At 43.2% G+C, this 18,716-nt stretch overlaps 1 protein-coding gene across 1 annotated transcript in view; it reads left to right on the forward strand.

The window, feature by feature from the left end:
- Window positions 1–3,275: 3,275 nt before the first annotated feature.
- The window catches only part of TINAGL1 (tubulointerstitial nephritis antigen like 1), a 91,750-nt gene continuing 76,309 nt past the window's right edge, over window positions 3,276–18,716 (forward strand). Inside the window, exon 1 of the mRNA XM_082246985.1 lies at window positions 3,276–3,414. The gene's annotated coding sequence lies outside the window, so the exon portion shown is untranslated. The remainder of the gene's footprint in view (window positions 3,415–18,716) is intronic.

Genomic DNA, 18,716 nt, shown 5'->3' on the forward strand with positions numbered 1-18,716 from the left:
CCGTACATATACAGTGGCAGGTTGGCTCTGTCCTGCAAAATGACGCATTTATACACCATTTCGTGGGACCACTAGCGGGGGCATATGTGCGCTCACCCCATTTGCCACAGGTGAAGCCAATTTGTGGGCCTGGCAGCCGCAATTGCTGTCAGGCACCTGGGATTGCTCCCCGAGGAGACAGAATGGCGGCCTCCGTTGTAAACACGGCGGACCGCTGTTCTGTCAGTGATGAACACAGGGATCCTGTATTCCTCCTATTTAGGAACACAGGTCTCTGTGTTTATCCAGCAAGTCCATCCCTCACACAGTTAGAAAGCACCCCCTAGGGACAAATTTAACCCTTTGATCGCCCCTAGTGTTAACCCTTTCCCTGCCAGTGTCATTAGTACAGTAACAGTGCATATTTTTATCACTGTTTACTGTATTCATTTCACTGGTCCCTTCAAAAGTTTCAGACAGGGGTCCAATCTGTCCGCTGTAATGTTGCAGTCCCGCTAAAAATTGCTGATCGCCGCTATTACTAGTAAAAAAAACAAAATATATATATATATATATATATATATATATATATATATATATATATATATATAATGACATAAATCTTTCCCCTAGTTTGCAGATGCGATAACTTTTGCGCAAACTAATCAATATACACTTTTTTACCAGAAATATTTGGCAGAATACAAATTGGCCTAAAATGAGGAAACATTTTGATTTTTACATTTTCTTTTTATTGGGAATGTTATATAGCAGAAAGTAAAATATATATATATATATATTTTTCAGAATTCTCTATCTTTTTTTGTTTATAGCGCAAAAGGTTATCAAATACCACCAAAATAAAGCTCTATTTGTGGGAAAAAAAGGACATCGATTTTATTTGGGTACAGCATCGCACAACTGTGCAATTGTCAGTTAAACAATGCAGTGCCGAATCGCAAAAAAAGGGACTGGTCATTAAGGGGGTAAATCCTTCAGCTCCAGAAGTGGTTAATCAGTACAGTTTTTGTCCGAAAATACAACACTAATACAATACCTGACATCACGTTCGAATTTTTATTCTGTCGCATGAGAATTTTGTTATCTTTAGTAACTTCTTCATTTTCGATTTGAGACTAGCATGCAAAAAAAAAACAAAAAAAACAACAGACGATCGTTTATCAGATATTCTCATTATGTGTAGTAGGTTTTGGGGTTTCAGGGTTTCTCAACCAGGGTTCCTCCTGAGGATGTTTGGGGTTCCTTGATCAATAGGCAATTTCTGCTTCTCAGATAAGTTCCCAATGACACCATTGTTCATTATAGCTCTCTGTAAGGGGGTAATTCTTCCCAATGATGACAAGTGTAAGGCTCCTTTCATGTGAGCGGAGCGCCCGACGGAGTCCGTTTTGCTCAGTGGGGATCGATCTGCCAATCCCCGCTGAGGAGGCGGGTAACAGGTCTGTCTCCGCTCTGTGTGCAGAGACGAAGCTGTCAGAGTCCTGCTGTCCTCTATGGAAGATTGGATGAGAACGGACCGCCTGTCCGTAATTATTATTATTTATTATTATTATTATACAGGATTTATATAGCGCCGACAGTTTGCGCAGCGCTTAACAAAATGAGGGCAGACATTACAGTTACACTACAATTTGGAACAAAAGAAATCAGAGGGCCCTGCTCGTTAGAGCTTACAATCTAAAAGGGAGGGTCAATTGATACAAAAGGCAATAGCTGTGGGGGATGAGCTGATGGAGCAAGTGAATCATCCGATCCTATCCGATCCGATTCTCCAGACGGATGGAAAATAGTGTTTTCATCCGTCCGGATTTGACGGACAGGATCGGATCGGATAGCAGCGGAGATGTCTCCGCTGACATCCGCTGCTCCATAGGGTTGCATGGAGCATCCGATCCAGTCCGCCTGAAAAACTGACAGGCGGACCGGATCAGAAAGCCCGTGTGAAAGGGACCTAAGGAGCGTTCTTCCCACTGACTGTCACACTTAATGCTGGCCATACACTATACTAAAAATCGTTCAAACTCATTTTCAAAAAACGAACACTCGGCCGTGAGAGCAAACAATCGTGCCATCATGTAATGACTGATAAATCGTTCAATGGACATAAATGAATCCGTTTTGTGTTCGTTTTTTCAGATATACCTAGTGCAAACAGTTTGGATGAGAAACACATTAACCTTTCAATTTATCATTCATTCGGCAGAAAATGTCCAAGCTTCATTTTTTCGGCTAAAAAATGTCACAACCGATTCCCGATTTGTGCCTATTAACTGGCCGAAAAACTAAAGAACTGTCCAAATGACTGAATTTCTGAAGATTTTTTCTATAGTGTACGGCCAGCCTAATGTGTCATGAGTTGTAGATTTTTCATTTTTAGCAGGGATTCCCGAGACCAGACATTTATTTCAAGGGTTCCTCTGTGTTGAAAAAGTTGAGAATGGCTGCTTAAGGGCTCTTTCACACGGTCCGCCTCCGCAGGCGGATCCGTGCTGCTCAGCGGGGATCGATCCGTGATCCCCGCTGAGCCGGCGGATGACAGCTCCGTCTCCGCTTGCAGTGCGGAGAGGGAGGTGTCACAGCCCCCGCTGCTCTCTATGGGGAATCGGATGAGAGCGGACCGCCTGTCTGCTCTCATCCGATCCGATCCCCAGGACGGATGGAAAATAGAGTTTCCATCCGTCTGGATTTCACGGACAGGATCGGATGCGGATGGCAGCGGGTGTCAACGGACATGTCACCGCTGACATCCGCTGCTCCATAGGGCTGAAAGGGGCATCCGATCAGATCCACCTAAAAAACTGACAGGCGGATCTGATCGGAACGCCCGTGTGAACGAGCCCTTAGAGGGTACTACAGGTGTGTGTGTGTTTTTTTTTTTTTATGTTTGTTTTCTTTTTTTGTTACAAAGTACTAGTAGTTATAGGAATTTCAGTCTGAATACGTTTTTATATTGGGTAAACATAAAAAGAAATAAAATAAAGAAAATATCCTCAGAACACACAATTCAAGGTTTTAGCGAAAGCAGCTAGCAAAAACTTGCTGGTGACAAATAATACAACAAAAAAAAAAGAATATAAATAAAAAGAAGTGCTGTATATTTATTTTTTTTTTTTTAATAAACATAAAAGAAAAGTAAATGACATATGCTTTAGTAATGGTGATTTTTTAGTAATGAATCGTCAGTGACATATATCGGAAGGTGTGAGTGTGCGATCCTGATAAGGGTAAGGAATGAGTGGCAGGCTGACCTGTCAGTGAGTGGGGCTGGGCACGCCTTCTATACACGAAGAGCAGTGGGAGTTCCCTGCAGAGTCCATGCCGCACACATAAGGAGTGTCCCGCACATAACTCCACAAAGTCCTGACTGCACCATCGCCGGGTCCCTGGAGACACTCAGCGATCACTCAGGAGCAGGTAAGTGCAATGCTCTATATAGGTTGATCGCACTGATCCCAGCTATGGATCACACCTGCTTCTCTAGAAGCTGATCAGCTGGAGGGAGGGGGACTGTTCCTTGGCACGCAGGATCTGCCAATCCAGGTATAGCCTGCTGTGATTTGGTGGCAATGGCATAGACACAACGATTTTATATCATTTTATATATATGTAATATATATGATATATTTATATATGACATTTTATATATAATATTGCTGATTGATTTCTGTCCTAGAGAAAAAGCAGGATTGGAAGATCATAAAAATTGTTTCCATAAAGTTAGGCACAGGCAGCCCATATATGATTCATTTTTTTATCGGTCAATGAAAAAAAAAAAAAAAAGAATTGTGGATGGGGGATCCCTTCCGCAGACGTATTGTATTCTGGCAGTGGGCAGAATACCTTGCCCTTAGAATACACTGATCAGTGCTGCCAGCTATACTCGGCACAACAAAAGTGGGGTACACACTATAAGAAAGTCGGGCAAACGATCGTCTGATTTTCCTCGTTGTTTCACAGCAAATCGGAAACCGATGAACGAAAATTCCTACGAAAAATTTGCATACGACAAGGGCTTTTTTGGTTTTTGTTTATTGTTTCTGATCATGCGCAGTCTGCTGACCCTTCACTAGCCGAAAAATCATTAGAAAATCTGTCATTTGGTCCGTTTGTTAGTTTTTTGTCCAGTTAATGGGCACAAATAGAAAATCTGTATCAAATATTTAGAGCCGAAAAAATCGAAGGAACGGTTTGGAAAACTCTGCCGAATGAACGATAAATTGAAAGGTTAATGTGTTTCTCGCCGAACTGTTTGCACTAGGCATATGTGACAAAATGAACGAAAAACGGATTCATTTATGTCCATTGAACAATTTATCGATCAAAATTCAGTCATTACATGATGGCATGATCGTCTGCTCTCACAGCCGAGTGTTCGTTTTTCCAAAATAAGTTTGAACGATTTTTCGTGTAGTGTATGGCCAGCTTTTTCAGATTTTTCTTGTAAAAAAATCATATGAAAATGGTATACATTAAACGAAAATCGTTAGTTTTTTTCCCGTACGAGAAATAGTTTGGAGTTTGTCCCTTTGAGAATTTTTGTACGAAAATTCTGAATCGGCTGTAGGAAGTTGTGTACACACTATACGAAAATCGTATGAAAATGCTTTAGACGAAAATGTTCGCCCGATTTTCCTATAGTGTGTACAAGCCGGCTGGCTATACATGTTCAATTCTCTTTTACAATTTTCTGTTAGATTTACCAAAAACCATATAATATGAGGTCAAAAACTAAACAACACTTTCAATTGTATCCTATAAGGCAGGCCTTTGTACTACACATTTGAAGGTAAATCTAAAGAAAATTGTACAGAAAATTGTAAGAAACTTGTATAATGTATGGCCAGCCTCTTTGGGTGATTTTCTGCTCAGCCTCAGCTCTAAAAAAAACACTCAACAAGACAAATCCCATTCATTTCAATGGCCCCTGTTCACATCTGAGCGTTCTGTCGCCTTAAGCAAAATACCCATTGCTCAAAAAAGTACATGAGTTCCTTTTGGCAGATTACAGGCGTTTTTATTTTTTTATTTTTTATGGGTCGCTTGTGAACCTAAAAACGCCTGCACAAAAACGCCTGTAAAATGCCTAGATGTGAACATAACCTTATAGTGTTGAAATTTTCCAACAGGCTGGTTGTACAGAATTCGATCAGTAGATCAACCAACCAGCCTGCCCACACATGGATCGAAATTCAGCCGATCCCTGTTGAACCATCCAAATTTTTTAGAAACATAGAAAAGTGACAGCAGAAAAAGACTGAGTAGTCCATTAAGTCTGCCCAATTTTTGTTTTTTGTTAACTTTTTTTGTGTGAGTATAGCTCTATGTTTATCACAAGCATGTTTGAAGCCATTTACTGTTGACTGTCTCACTACCTAGAAGTTTATTCCAAGCATCAACTACACTTTCCAGTAAAATAATACTTTCTAAGATTAGTTTTAAACTTTCCTCCAGTTAGTTTGAGGTCATGTCCCTGTTTTCTTGATTTTGGTTTCATATTGAAAAAACTTCCAGAACCTTATGCCTCGTTTCCACTGAGTGGTACGGTTCAGTACGGTACGGTACACATTGCGTTTCCACTGCCAATAGTACCCTTTCATGATAGGCGTGGTGTAGCAGGAAAGCTGTGATAGACGATTCTCTGTCAACCAATCAAAGTTCTGCAGAGTGTAGCTCCACCCAGTTGGTACGGGTCTAATGTGCTTGGTACCCCAACGAAAGGGTACCAAAAAAGTGGTATGGTACGGTTCGGAATTAGGGTACCATTCACAATGGAAACGCATAAATAGCGTACCGTACCGAACTGAACCGTACCAGAAAGCTCAGTGGAAACGAGCCATTAGTCACCCCCTTGATGTATTTAAAGCGGCTGTAAACCGCTGGTGGTAAAAAAAAAAAATCCTGCAAGGCAATGTCATAATGTGCTAGCATGCATCGCATACTAGTACATTATATGTGAGACTTACCTTAGAACAAAGCCCTCCAGCACCTCAATGTCAGTGCTGAGACTGCTGACATCTTCACCCAGTCTTCCTTCCGGGTTCGCGGCCTCCGGCTACATGAGGGGCCAGGGGTGCGATGACGTCACTCCCGCGCATTCATTTCCAGCACAGGCTCTTAAGGTTCGGCACTGTAAGTCATGATGTCATCAGCTGCATGCACTCTAAAGGCCCGTACACACGTACCGATCGTCGGCATACAAACGTCGGTGGACGAAGGATCTGCCGATTGTACGCGTGTTAGTATGGTGCCTCCGACAGATGTCTGCGCACAATCCGCGGACAAAAGTCTTTCTTGCAAACATGAAAATTTTTGTATGCCGACACCAGAACGGACGATTGTTCGCCTGTCAGTACACAATTCTGCCGACAGACCGCAGATTTGCAAGACTGGGCATGCTCAGAAAATAGAAAACACAGGGAAAGTTAACCATTACATGACATCACTTCTGCAGTCGGCAGACTTGTATAAAGTACTCGAAATTTCTACTTGAGTAAAAGTACAAGTGCTCGATCAAAAAATTACTTGAGTAGAAGTGGAAGTGCTCGCAGAAAAAGTTACTTAAGTAGAAGTACTAAAGTATTCAACATTTTTTTTACTTAAGTATTGCAAGTAGTTTTTTCAAAAAATTTGCTACTTAAGTACTAAAAGTAAAAAGTACCAGTAGTTTTGAAAAAAAAAATTCTACTCAAGTACTGAAAGTAGAAGTACAAGTACTGTGTTATGTAGTTATTAAAGAAATAAGTCAAAAGTTTGAACATCATATTGTTTTTATTATTTCAAATGATTTATTCAAATGATTAACCTGTGTTTGTTAGTAGTTTCTTGATGCACTTTAAGCGCTGTAGCACCATTTATTTGTTTGTTTCATATTTTCTTTTTATTGGAAAGATTTGGTATAGCAGCTTTTATTATACACAGCCTTTATTTTCGTATGCGCTGATTTACAAATGACATTATACACATTTTTTTGAGCTTTATGCAACCTGCCATCTACTGTTCTGGCACTGGTAATTTTTTTAAAAGTAACGAGTAACTATGCAGCACAAAAAAAAAAATACTTGAGTAGAAGTATCGAAATCATCGAAAAAATGTAGTGAAGTAAAAGTAGAAGTAGGAGAAAAAAATTCTACTCTAGGAAAGTACAGATACCGCATTTCGGTACTTAAGTACAGTACTTAAGTAGTTCTACTTCTTTACTATACATCTCTGGCAGTCGGCAGACAAAATTCTTGTGCTGTCCTTGTGCTGTCTTTGCACTTTTCAGCAGACACGACATCCCGGGGAGAAAAGAGGAACATTTGTATGCCGACCATCGGTACGTGTGTACGGGGCTTTAATATCTCCTAAACGGTGCAAGTTTAGGAGATATTCACAGTACCTATAGGTAAGCCTTAATAAAGGTTTGTCTGTGGGTACAAGTGGTGTAACAGAGTTTACAACCACTTTAAAAATTTCAATCATGTCTCCCCTTTCCCTTCTTTTCTCCAGACTGTACACTACATTAAGTTCCTGAAGTCACTCTCAATATGTTTTATCCCCCAAACCTTTTTGATTTACATATAGACGGTTTCAAAATGGTAATAACCCCCCCCCCCCCCAAAAAAAAAATATATATAAATATATATAGATCTATAGATCTATATATATATATATATATAGATCTATATATATATATATATATATATACAGTAAAACCTTGGATTGCGAGCATAATTCGTTCCGGAAGCATGCTTGTAATCCAAAGCACTCTTATATCAAAGCGAATTTCCCCATAAGAAATAATGGAAACTCAGATGATTCGTTCCACAACCATTTATTCATAAATCCTTCAATTTATAGTCCATATAAAAAGATTATAGCATTACGATAGGTTGTGTAACCATAAAATGTCCATCCACAAATAGCCGCTTCCACAAGGGGAAGCAAAATCCAGCAGGAGCTACAGGGTATCAAAGAGAAGAGAGGCGCCTCTAAGTGTAGCAATATGGTTCCATTTAATGAAGGTTCAACATTTAGCAACTCACATGGTTGATGAATAAAACAGGCACATCTAAGTATGCAGGCATCTGGGGTAAAGCTGTCCACATAGACCATCTTCTTCACCGCCGGCTGCTAGTCTGTAATCCTGATCGGGAAGACCACCCTGCAGTAAAGCCATCTGAAAGCGAGGGGCAGTATGGAAAGGATGACGTAGATGACGGTGCGGAGGATGGTCCTATGTGGACAGCTTTACCCCGGATGCCTGCATCCTTAGATGTGCCTGTTCCGATCATCAACCATGTGAGTTGCTAAATGTTGTACCTTCATTAAATTTAACCATATTACTACACTTAGAGGTGCCTCTCTTCACTTTTATACTCAGCTGTGACTTGAGGCTACTTGTATATCAAGACATCGCTTGTATATCAAGTCAAAATTTATTTGAAAATTTTGCTTGTCTTGCAAAGCGCTCTTAAACCAAGTTACTCTCAAACCAAGGTTTTACTGTATATATAAATAATATATTGCACCTAATCAACCCCTACCTTAGATGCGGTGTTCGGATTTGTTTTCTTAGGCTGCATTCACACTGCTCGATTGAAAAAAAGACATAGGTGCCGGTTCACATTGGTGCGATGCGGGAACCCTGCAAATCCACTGCGGGTTCCCGCGTTGCACCCGACTCGCCGGCAGTTCACACTGCCATATGCAAACTTCTGAGAGTGTCAACACAATGTTAACGACACCCCCAGATTAGCTCACATATCGCAGTGTGAACTGTCAGTTCGGACAGGAATCAGATCGCATAGGGGCGAACACCCAATGCGATCTGATTCTGCTGCAGATAAAAAACAGGGTCCTGTGCGACTTTGGTCCGAATGTGATGCAAATTCAGCCATGCAATCTGTATGGCTGAATTTGCATCGTACAGACATGGCATGTGATTTACAGAGCAGTGTGGTGCGAATCACATGCGATGTCTCACATCGCATATGTGTGAACCGGCACGTCTGCTATTTTTCAACTTACCTTTAAGCGGTTGTAAACTACTGAAATGAAAAATGAACAAAGCATGTGGCTTCAGGCTGCATTCACACCTCTACATTTTGAATCGCGGGCAGATTTGCAGGGATTCTGCTCGCAATTTCAAAGCGCCCAAGTGTGAATGACAAATCGCAGAGCTCACATTTGAGATGCCATTCATTGGAATGGCACCTAAAATCGCAGTGCGGTTCTGCTGCGACTGTCTCACGATAAGCTGCGCTGCAATCGCGGCAAACCGCAGCACATGAAGCTTGTCATCCAAAACAAGTTCAGGAGTTACTTTTGGGCGACATGATTCACGTGATGCGGTTTGCTATGATTGTTACACAATTTATTGCGAGACAATCGCGGCAGGACCCTACTGCGATTTTATTTGCTGTTCAAATGAATGGGCGCTTTGAAAGCCAACGCCTCAAAACATAGGTGTGAATATAGCCTTAACAATCACTAGGTATGGACTCGGGTGTGTTCCGATCCTCTTATAACCAACGAGGACAAGCCCTCCAGGAAGATGTCACCATGGGCCAATCATCTGCGGCCAAAGTATCCCCAGCTATGTTTTTTCCATGCGTCTGTAGGGCAGGAAATGATTGGTCCATTACAGGGGACAGCTTCTGGCTGGGTTTAGCCATGTGGATTCAGAAGAGCATCTAAACACGCCAGAGCTCAGCACTAATGGCCACCATAAGTAATATGGGGGATGTAGTAGATCATCATGGGATGGCAAATGGACTGCGCATGTTGAAAGACAGAATACTTTAAAGTGCATTTAAAGCCAAAACCTCTTTTTTTTTTTTCTGAAGCAAGGCTCATTCACATCATGTCAGTTGACCTGCATAGATCTGCACAGGCTCAACGCAAAGGCACAAAGTAAATAATTGTTTTGTATGAGCTATGTTCACGCCATAACACTGCATGCATTGCATTGCAAAAAATTGAAGACATGCTGCATTTTTACGCAACACACCACACCTTAATGAATGAGAAAAAAAAGAGTAAACAGTGTCATGCATTGTAACAACGCACTGCCCCTACACAACATACACTAGCATGCACAGATGTTAGCGTGCAGGCTGGTGTGAATGAACCCTCTGTCAGTTTTGTTTTTTATTGCTCCCGTTGAAGAGATTTCCCCTTATTTCCTGTCTTAGAGACACAACAGGAAGTGAAAGGAAATCTTTGCAAAGCGAGGTGAATTCCCCTACTACAGGGGTCTCCAAACTTTATAATCAAAGGGCTAGTCTACTGTCATTCATACTTTAGGAGGGCCAGATTGTGGCTGGTAGGAGTAGGTAAATGCCCTACCATCAGTAGGATGTCAGTGGGAGGAATAGTGCCCCATCATTGGCCTCAGTGGGAGGAATAGTGTTCCATCATTGGCATCAGTGGGAGGAATAGTACCCCATCATTGGCCTCAGTGGGAGGAATAGTGCCCCATCATTGGCCTCAGTGGGAGGAATAGTGCCCCATCATTGGCCTCAGTGGGAGGAATAGTGCCCCATCATTGGCCTCAGTGGGAGGAATAGTACCCCATCATTGGCCTCAGTGGGAGGAATAGTGCCCCATCATTGGCCTCAGTGGGAGGAATAGTACCCCATCATTGGCCTCAGTGGGAGGAATAGTGCCCCATCATTGGCCTCAGTGGGAGGAATAGTGCCCCATCATTGGCCTCAGTGGGAGGAATAGTGTTCCATCATTGGCATCAGTGGGAGAAATAGTGCCCCATCATTGGTGTCAATTGAAGGAATGGTGCCCCATCACTGGCGTCAGTGGGAGGAATAGTGCCCCATCATTGGCATCAGTGGGACGAATAGTGCCCGTCATTGGTATCAGTATGAGAAATAGTGCTCCATCATTGGCATCAGTGGAAGAAATGGTGCCCCATCACTGGCATCAGTGGAAGGAATAGTGCCCTATCATTGGCGTCAGTGGGAGGAATAGTGCCCTATCATTGGCGTCAGTGGAAGGAATAGTGCCCCATCATTTTCATCAGTGGAAGGAATAGTGTCCCATCATTGGCGTCAGTGGGAAGAATAGTGCCCCATCATTGGGAGGAATAATGCCCCATCATTGGCGTCAGTGGGAAGAATAATGCCCCATCATAGTGTCAGTGGGAAGAATAGTGCCCCATCATTGGTGTCAGTGGAAGGAATAGTGCCCCATCATTGGTGTCAGTGGAAGGAATAGTGCCCCATCATTGGTGTCAGTGGGAGGAATAGTGTCCCATCATTGGTGTCAGTGGGAGGAATAGAGCCCCATCATTGGCGTCAGTGGGAGGAATAGTGCACCATCCTTGGCGTCAGTGGGAGGAATAGTGTTCCATCATTGGCATCAGTGGGAGGAATAGTGCCCCATCATTGGCGTCAGTGGGAGGAATAGTTCCCCATCATTGGCATCAGTGGGAGGAATAGTGCCCCATCATTGGTATCAGTGGGAGAAATAGTGCCCCATCATTAGTGTCAGTGGGAGGAATAGTGCCCCATCATTGGTGTCAGTGAAAGGAATAGTGCCCCATCAATGGTGTCAGTGGGAGGAATAGTGTCCCATTACTGGTGTCAGTGAAAGGAATGGTGCCCCATCACTGGTGTCAGTGGGAGGAATAGTGCCACATCATAGTGTCAGTGGAAGGAATAATGCCCCATCATTGGTAAAATAAAATCAAAGGGACACATCTGGCCCCCGGGCCACAGTTTGGAGACCACTGCCCTAATAGAGGGTCATCAAAGGGACAGGTGTCCCTTTTGGAAGATTTTTCCCTCACCTCCTGTGCTGGAGACAACTCTAACAATAACTATTGTTGTGTCGAAATGACAGAGATCAGAGACAGAGACAGACCTCAATGAAAACTTGATAGGGGTTCTAATCCTTCCTTGCTTCATCCAGAACTAAAAATAAACAGTTTTGCCTATAAATTGCATTTTTAAATTTATAAATAAATCTGCACAGAACTTAAAGCTCCCAACACACATTACGATCCGATTGTACAATCTGCTTTAGGTCTACAACAAAGGATGTAGTACAAGGGCTCTCCTGATTGGATACACATTGATAGGATAGACTCAGTAGATTCTCGTATTACATCACTTTGGTCAATCTAAAGGTTGTACAGTCAGATTGTAATGTGTATGGTGACCTTATTGGGCAATTATGGGTTTCTAACTCATTTTAAGTGCACCTGTCAACCACATATCACTCCCCAAAGACCACATCTATTTTAGCCAGTCCAGGAAATGGCTAAGCAGATCCTGTAATGTCTTTGGACAAGTCTGATAAACTCTCCTGACACTCTCCCTGTCATTTAGTGGTTTTCTATTATTATTATTTGCTATGTTTGGCTCCTTTTTTTGACATTCATGGTGGTTAGAATGAACCATATGTGTGACTTGTACATTATGTAAACTTCCTCTTGGTATACGGGAATGTGTAAATATGGTAGATAAAGCATTATTGTCATGATGATGTGCAATGCAGGTCTAGATGACCCTGAATAGATGGCATGCGGTACACACAAGTGTCATTCTATTCCGCTTTACAGTGCTAATCTCAACCTTCGCCTGCAGATAAGCAAAGAAAAAAATGCCAAATATTGTCAACAATCTTCCAATGTTCTTTGGCCTGAAGAGCTCTATATTCCGGCAATCTAAACTGGAATGCTGCTGTGTGTGTACTCTGTGCAAATGTTTAATATGTTTTCTTATGTTGCCAGGCCAGTGAAATAAATTGTTTTCGCTACATTTTATCCAACTTTTGGACCGAAAGATTTTCCCCCTAATGACCAGGCCAGTTTTTGCGATATGGCACTGCGTTATTTTAACTGACAAATGCGCGGTCATGCAAAGCTGTACCCAAATAAAAATGTTCTTTTTTTCCCACAATTAGAGCTTTCTTTTGGTGGTATTTGATCACCTGTGTGATTTTTATTTTTTGGGCTATAAACAAAATAAGAACGACGATTCTGAAAAACGATTTGGCAGATTACAGGCGTTTTACTGTTTTTCATTGGTCCCTTGCCAGCTCAAAACACCTGCACAAAAACGCTACAAAAACGCCAGAAAAACTTCTGTAAATGGTCTAAGAGGGGAACTCCCCTCACTTTGGGGGATTAACCCTAAGAACCCATTCACACTGAAGCGGCACGACTCTGTACTACTTGGGGGGCGACTTGTGAAGTCCCGTGCACCGCGACTTCGGCGCGACTTGCACGGACTTCATATAATGAATGTCTATGCAAGTCGCTCCGAGTTCGCTCCGAAGTAGTACAGGACCCTTTTTCTAAGTCGGAGCGATTTGTGTCGCTCCTATTAGAACGGGTCCTGTAGCACTGCATGGACCGCGAGGGACCGCGACTTGTCAGGCTGACAAGTCGCCTGACAAGTCGTGGTAGTGTGAATAAGGGGTAAGGCTCTGTCCTGAGACTGTTTATATAGAGGACGGGATAAATAGCTCAATATCAGTGTTTGCTGATGACACAAGGGCAATAACATCACAGCAGGATATAGAAACCTTACAAGAGAACCCTTAATAAATTATTGGAGTGGGCAACTAGATGGCAAATGAGGTTTAATATTGAAAAATTTAAGCACCTGGGGTTAAACATGTAAATGCAAGCTACTCACTAGAGGGAGTTGTTGAACAGTGTGTGGTCGCTTAGGCCTCGTGCGCTGGATGTTTAGCCCATGGTCATCAAATCCTGGGGTTTAGGTGCTCAGGAGGCACAGGAACAACGCCAGCACCACAGCCAGTGGCTTGTCAAATTCTATAAGGCTGGGTTCACACATATGCACACGCGGTTTCAGTGCGGCAGTCCAGTGCGTTTCTGTTCACCGATTCAGGTGTAATTTAGATGCAAATTTTTACCTGAAACCACACCTGAACCGAACCCGAAAACGCACAGGACCCTTTTTGAAACCGCACCGAGGCCACCCCACACATTTGTGAACCGGCTGCATTGAAAGCTGTTTACATTCATATGTTATGCGAATTGGATGCAGTTAAAAATGCATCCAATTGGCATATATGTGCAGCAACCGGGTGCTGTACCCTTTGGGATTCACTATATTTCTTCAGGCATTATGCATTCAGGAATTCTGCATTCCAAACATACTGTATGTCCCTAAACATGAGTACCACTCAGTATAGCTTCCAGCCGCGATGTATTTCAGCCTGTCTTACATTTTGACAGGCTGCTGGCAGTGGTGCTGCATCTGTGCCTCCTGCCTGCCGACTGCGATAGGGGAATAAGTGCTGCCATACTATCAAGCAAAGCATCATGGCCACAGCATTCGCAGCTTAAGAGGGGAGTGGTTGGGGAGCAGTAAAAACAAGGCGCTACCACGTGTTTTAACCCCCCCCCCCAACCACTTAGGGAGAAGTTTGGGTTTAAAAGACAAGCAATATATATATATATATATATATATATATATATATATATATATATATATACACTGCTCAAAAAAATTAAAGGAACACTTTCTAAGCAGAGTATAGTATTAGGTCAGTTAAACTCTTAAGCTGGATACACACTATACAACTTTTGTTGTTAGATTTCCTATAGATTTACCTTTACTATGTAGGGCAATGGCCTGCCAGATTGCATACAAATTGAAAGTCTTTAGGTTTGACCTCAAATTTATGGTTTTGGTAAGTCTAAAGGAAAAAAATCTAAAGACAATTGTATAGTGTGTATGGCCCCTAAGGATATTGATCTGGTCAGCTAAGGAGCAGAGGGGCTTGTTAATCAGTTTCAGCTGCTTTGGTGTGTTAATGAAATTAAAAACGGGTGCACTAGATGGGCAACAATGAGACAATCCATAACTCCATGACAGGAATGGTTTACAGGTGGAGGCCACTGCCATTTTTTTCCCTGCTCATCTTTTCGGACTGTTTTTCACTAGTTTTGCATTTGGCTAGGGTCGGTGTCACTACTGGTATCATGAGGCGATACCTGGACCCTATAGAGGTTGCACATGCACTCCTACTCCTCCCTGATGGCACATCAATATGTGCCATTGCCAGAAAGTTTGCTGTGTCTCCCACCACACAGTCCGGAGAGCACGGAGGAGATTCCAGGAGAAACACAGTTACTGCAGGAGAGCTGGACAGGGCCGTAGAAGGTTCTTAACCCATCAGAAACAGACTTCATGAGGGTGGCCTGAGAGCCCAATGCCCTCTAGTGGTCCCTGTGCTCATTTCCTGGCACCGTGGAGCTTGATTGGCATTTGTCATTGAACACCAGAATTGGCAGGTCCGCCTATTGTCAGACCCTACGCTGGTGCAGTGGGCCCTAGGTTCCTTCTGGTGCACCACAATGCCCGGCCTCATGTGGTGAGAGCATACAGCCAGTTCCTGGAGGATGAAGGAATTGATACCATTGGATGGCCCTCATGCTCGCCTGACCTAAATCCAATAGAACACCTCTGAGACATTATGTCCATCCGATACCACCAGGTTGCACCTCCATCTGTTTAGGAGCTCCGTGATGCCCTGGTCCAGATCTGAGAGGACATATCCCAGTACACCATCTGTCATCTCATTAGGAGTATGCCCCGACATTGTCAGACATGCATACAAGCATATGGAGTACCATTTTTTAATTGTTGCAATGAAATTTCAGGAAAATGGACTAGCCTGCTGCATCATTTTTTTACTTTAATTTTTGGGGTATCTTTGAATTCAGCCCTCTGTAGGTTGATACTTTTCATTTGCATCAAATGATGTGGCATCCTTCGTTCTTAACACATTACCCAGTCCATATCAGTATAAATATCTAGCATGAATATATATATATATATATATATATATATACCCCTCTGTGGCACTTATAAGCATAGGAAAGTGGTCTGGCACAATTTGAGATTTCCTGTTGAGTGGTGGTTTACACTATTGCGATCCCAGACATCGCATATGATTCAGAGCGCACTGCTCCTAAAATCACATGTGATGTCTGTGCGGTGCAAATTCAGCCATACAGTTTGTATGGCTGAATTTGCACCGCAATCACAGTGAACTCGCACAGGACCCTTTTTTTTGCTCCGCAGCAGAATCAGATCGCATGGTGGTTCATACCAGTGCGATCCGATTCATGTGCGAAATGTCAGATCGCATTGCGATATGCGATCTGATCTGGGGGTGTCGTTAACTTTAAATTGACACCCCCAGCGTATCGCATATGGCAGTGTGAACTGCCTGCTCTGCAGATGCGATGCGGGAACACGCAGTATATTCGCAGTGTTCCCGCATCGCAATAGTGTGAACCGCCACTTAATGTTTGGTTGTCTAAGGGCTGGTTTACACCAGATAGTCACATTTGTTTCTTTTAACGTATCCCGGGTTGGAATGAAAAGCATGTAAATACAAAGTAACATTCATAAACAGAAGGGAAAGAAATGTGTGTATGTGTGTAAATAATAAAGGGAAATACATTACAAATGCATGTAAAGGCACATGTGGAATTGCACACTGAAAGCAGGGATTGTGGTGAAGTCACCATACATGTCACAATCTTTGTAAAAAGAACTTTAGATTTAGCAAATCTATGTAATATCTATCCAATCCTTCAGCTACATATTTGTTGGTAGATCTAAGGGCTTATTCACACGTGCAGAAAAAGGACAGTAAAAATAGGCAGTTGAGCTGTGGTTTTACCACCCCCTGATCGCCCCCTTAACACAGAGGTCAGAGGGGATTGTGCACATGCTGCAGCTGCTTTACTTTGCGGCTACAAAATGATACCATCTGCTGCATATGACAGGACAGTACTGCCACCAGACTTGACCCATTTAGGTGAATGGGACCTCCTAGCAATCGGTCAGTGATATGAGCTTTTCAAGGCTTAAAAAAAAAAAAAAAAAAAAAAAAGATAATTTGTTCAAAAATTGTTCTAGAACAAATATTACCACACAATCAGTCTGTTGAGATGGACCTTTCTGGCCATTTTTGAGCAACTGAAGAATGAGCAACTGAAGAATCTTCTTTGGCATGTGTAATTTCCCATCTTCAATTATTGAACAGTTCTGTTAATTACACATGCAAATTTCCTGTCTACCTTCTAGGCGGTTCCGTTTGCACAGTTCCATACAAGGTCACTGCAATGGGAGATTCTGGCCAAATGGGACAAGACTGTCTCAGTCACTCTGCTCAGGGGATCTGGACGAGTCCAGACTACCAATCAATGTCTTGAAACTCTGAGCGATCGGTCTGTGCCTGGACCATTGGACGGATCATCTTCAGGGATGTCCAGTACGCATTCAATTGGACAATGCCACAGCCGTGGCTTATGTCAATCACCACGGGGGCACAAAAAGTGTCCTGGCAGCTCTGGAGGTAGCCGGCATTCTAAGGTGGGCAGAACGGTTCATTCCAGCCTTCTCCGCCGTACACATTCCCAGGGTGGAAAACTGGCAGGTGGATTACCTCAGTCGACAGGCGTTGGACCAAGAGGAGTGGTCCCTTCATCCGGAGGTGTTTCATCATTTGTGTCTCCGGTGGGGCATCCCCGAGGTGTATCTGTTGGTGTTTCGGAAAGGTGCAGAGGTTTATGGCTCGGTCACAGGATCCTCTGGCAGACGCCACAGACATGCTGGTGGCCCTGCAGGGTCAGTATAATCTGATTTATACCTTTGGCCCTCTCAAGCTTCTGCCAAGACTTCTATGCAGGATCGAGGCAGAAGGGATTCTGGCCATCTTAGTGGCTCCGGACTGGCTTTGTATGCCGATCTAGCGCAGCTGGTCACCGATGTTCCTTTGGAAACTTCCTCTCAGGGAGGATCTGCTCACCCAAGGACCAATCTTCCATCCTGCTTTACAGTCGCTGGCTTTGACGGCTTGGCTGTTAAATGCCAGGTGCTGATGGATAGAGGTATATCTGAGTCGGTGATTCCAACGCTGTTAAAGGCTAGGAAATCTACTTCTAATAAGATCTATCATTGTACGTGGAAGACGTACATTGAGTGGTGCGAGTCTCTTGAGGTTCACCCTCACTCTTTTTTGGTGGCTCGGATCTTGACCTTCCTTCAATGGGGGGTTGAATAGAATTTGGCCTTGAGTACCATCAATGGCCAGGTGTCGGATTTGGCAGTCTTTTTCCAATGACCCTTGGCAACACACTCCCTAGTGCATACATTTCTTCATGGTGTCCAACATTTGGTTCCTTTAGTGTGGTCTCCATTGCCGCCTTGGGACCTCAATTTGGTGCTTTCGGTCCTCCAGTAGCCTCCCTTTGAGAATCTTCGAGAGATTCCCTGTCTCAGAAGGTGGCTTTTTTGGTAGCTATCACCTCTACATGCAGGGTGTCGGAACTGACGGCGTTATCTTGTCGTTCACCTTACTTTGTGATTCACAGAGATAAGGTGGTTCTTCGACCCTGTCCATCGTTCCTCCCAAAGGTTGTCTCTGATTTTCATTTGAATGAAGACATTGTGTTGCCTTTTCCTGTGTCCCAGGCCGAAACATCTGAAGGAAATTGCCTTGCATGCCTTGGATGTGGTCTGGGCAATAAAGGGTGTACCTGTCACCTACGGAGTCTTTTAGGAAGTCAGACACACTATTTGTGCTCACAGATGGGCCTCGGAAAGGGCTGTCCGCATCCTCTGCGATCATTTCCAGATGGATCAGACAAATGGTTATTCAGGCCTCTTCCATCAGGGGTCAGGTTCCTCCTTTCCCTGTCCAGACGTACTCTACTTGGAACTTAG

This window comes from Pelophylax lessonae (assembly GCF_965119305.1).
Source record: "Pelophylax lessonae genome assembly, chromosome: 2".
Taxonomy (NCBI): Eukaryota; Metazoa; Chordata; class Amphibia; order Anura; family Ranidae; genus Pelophylax; species Pelophylax lessonae.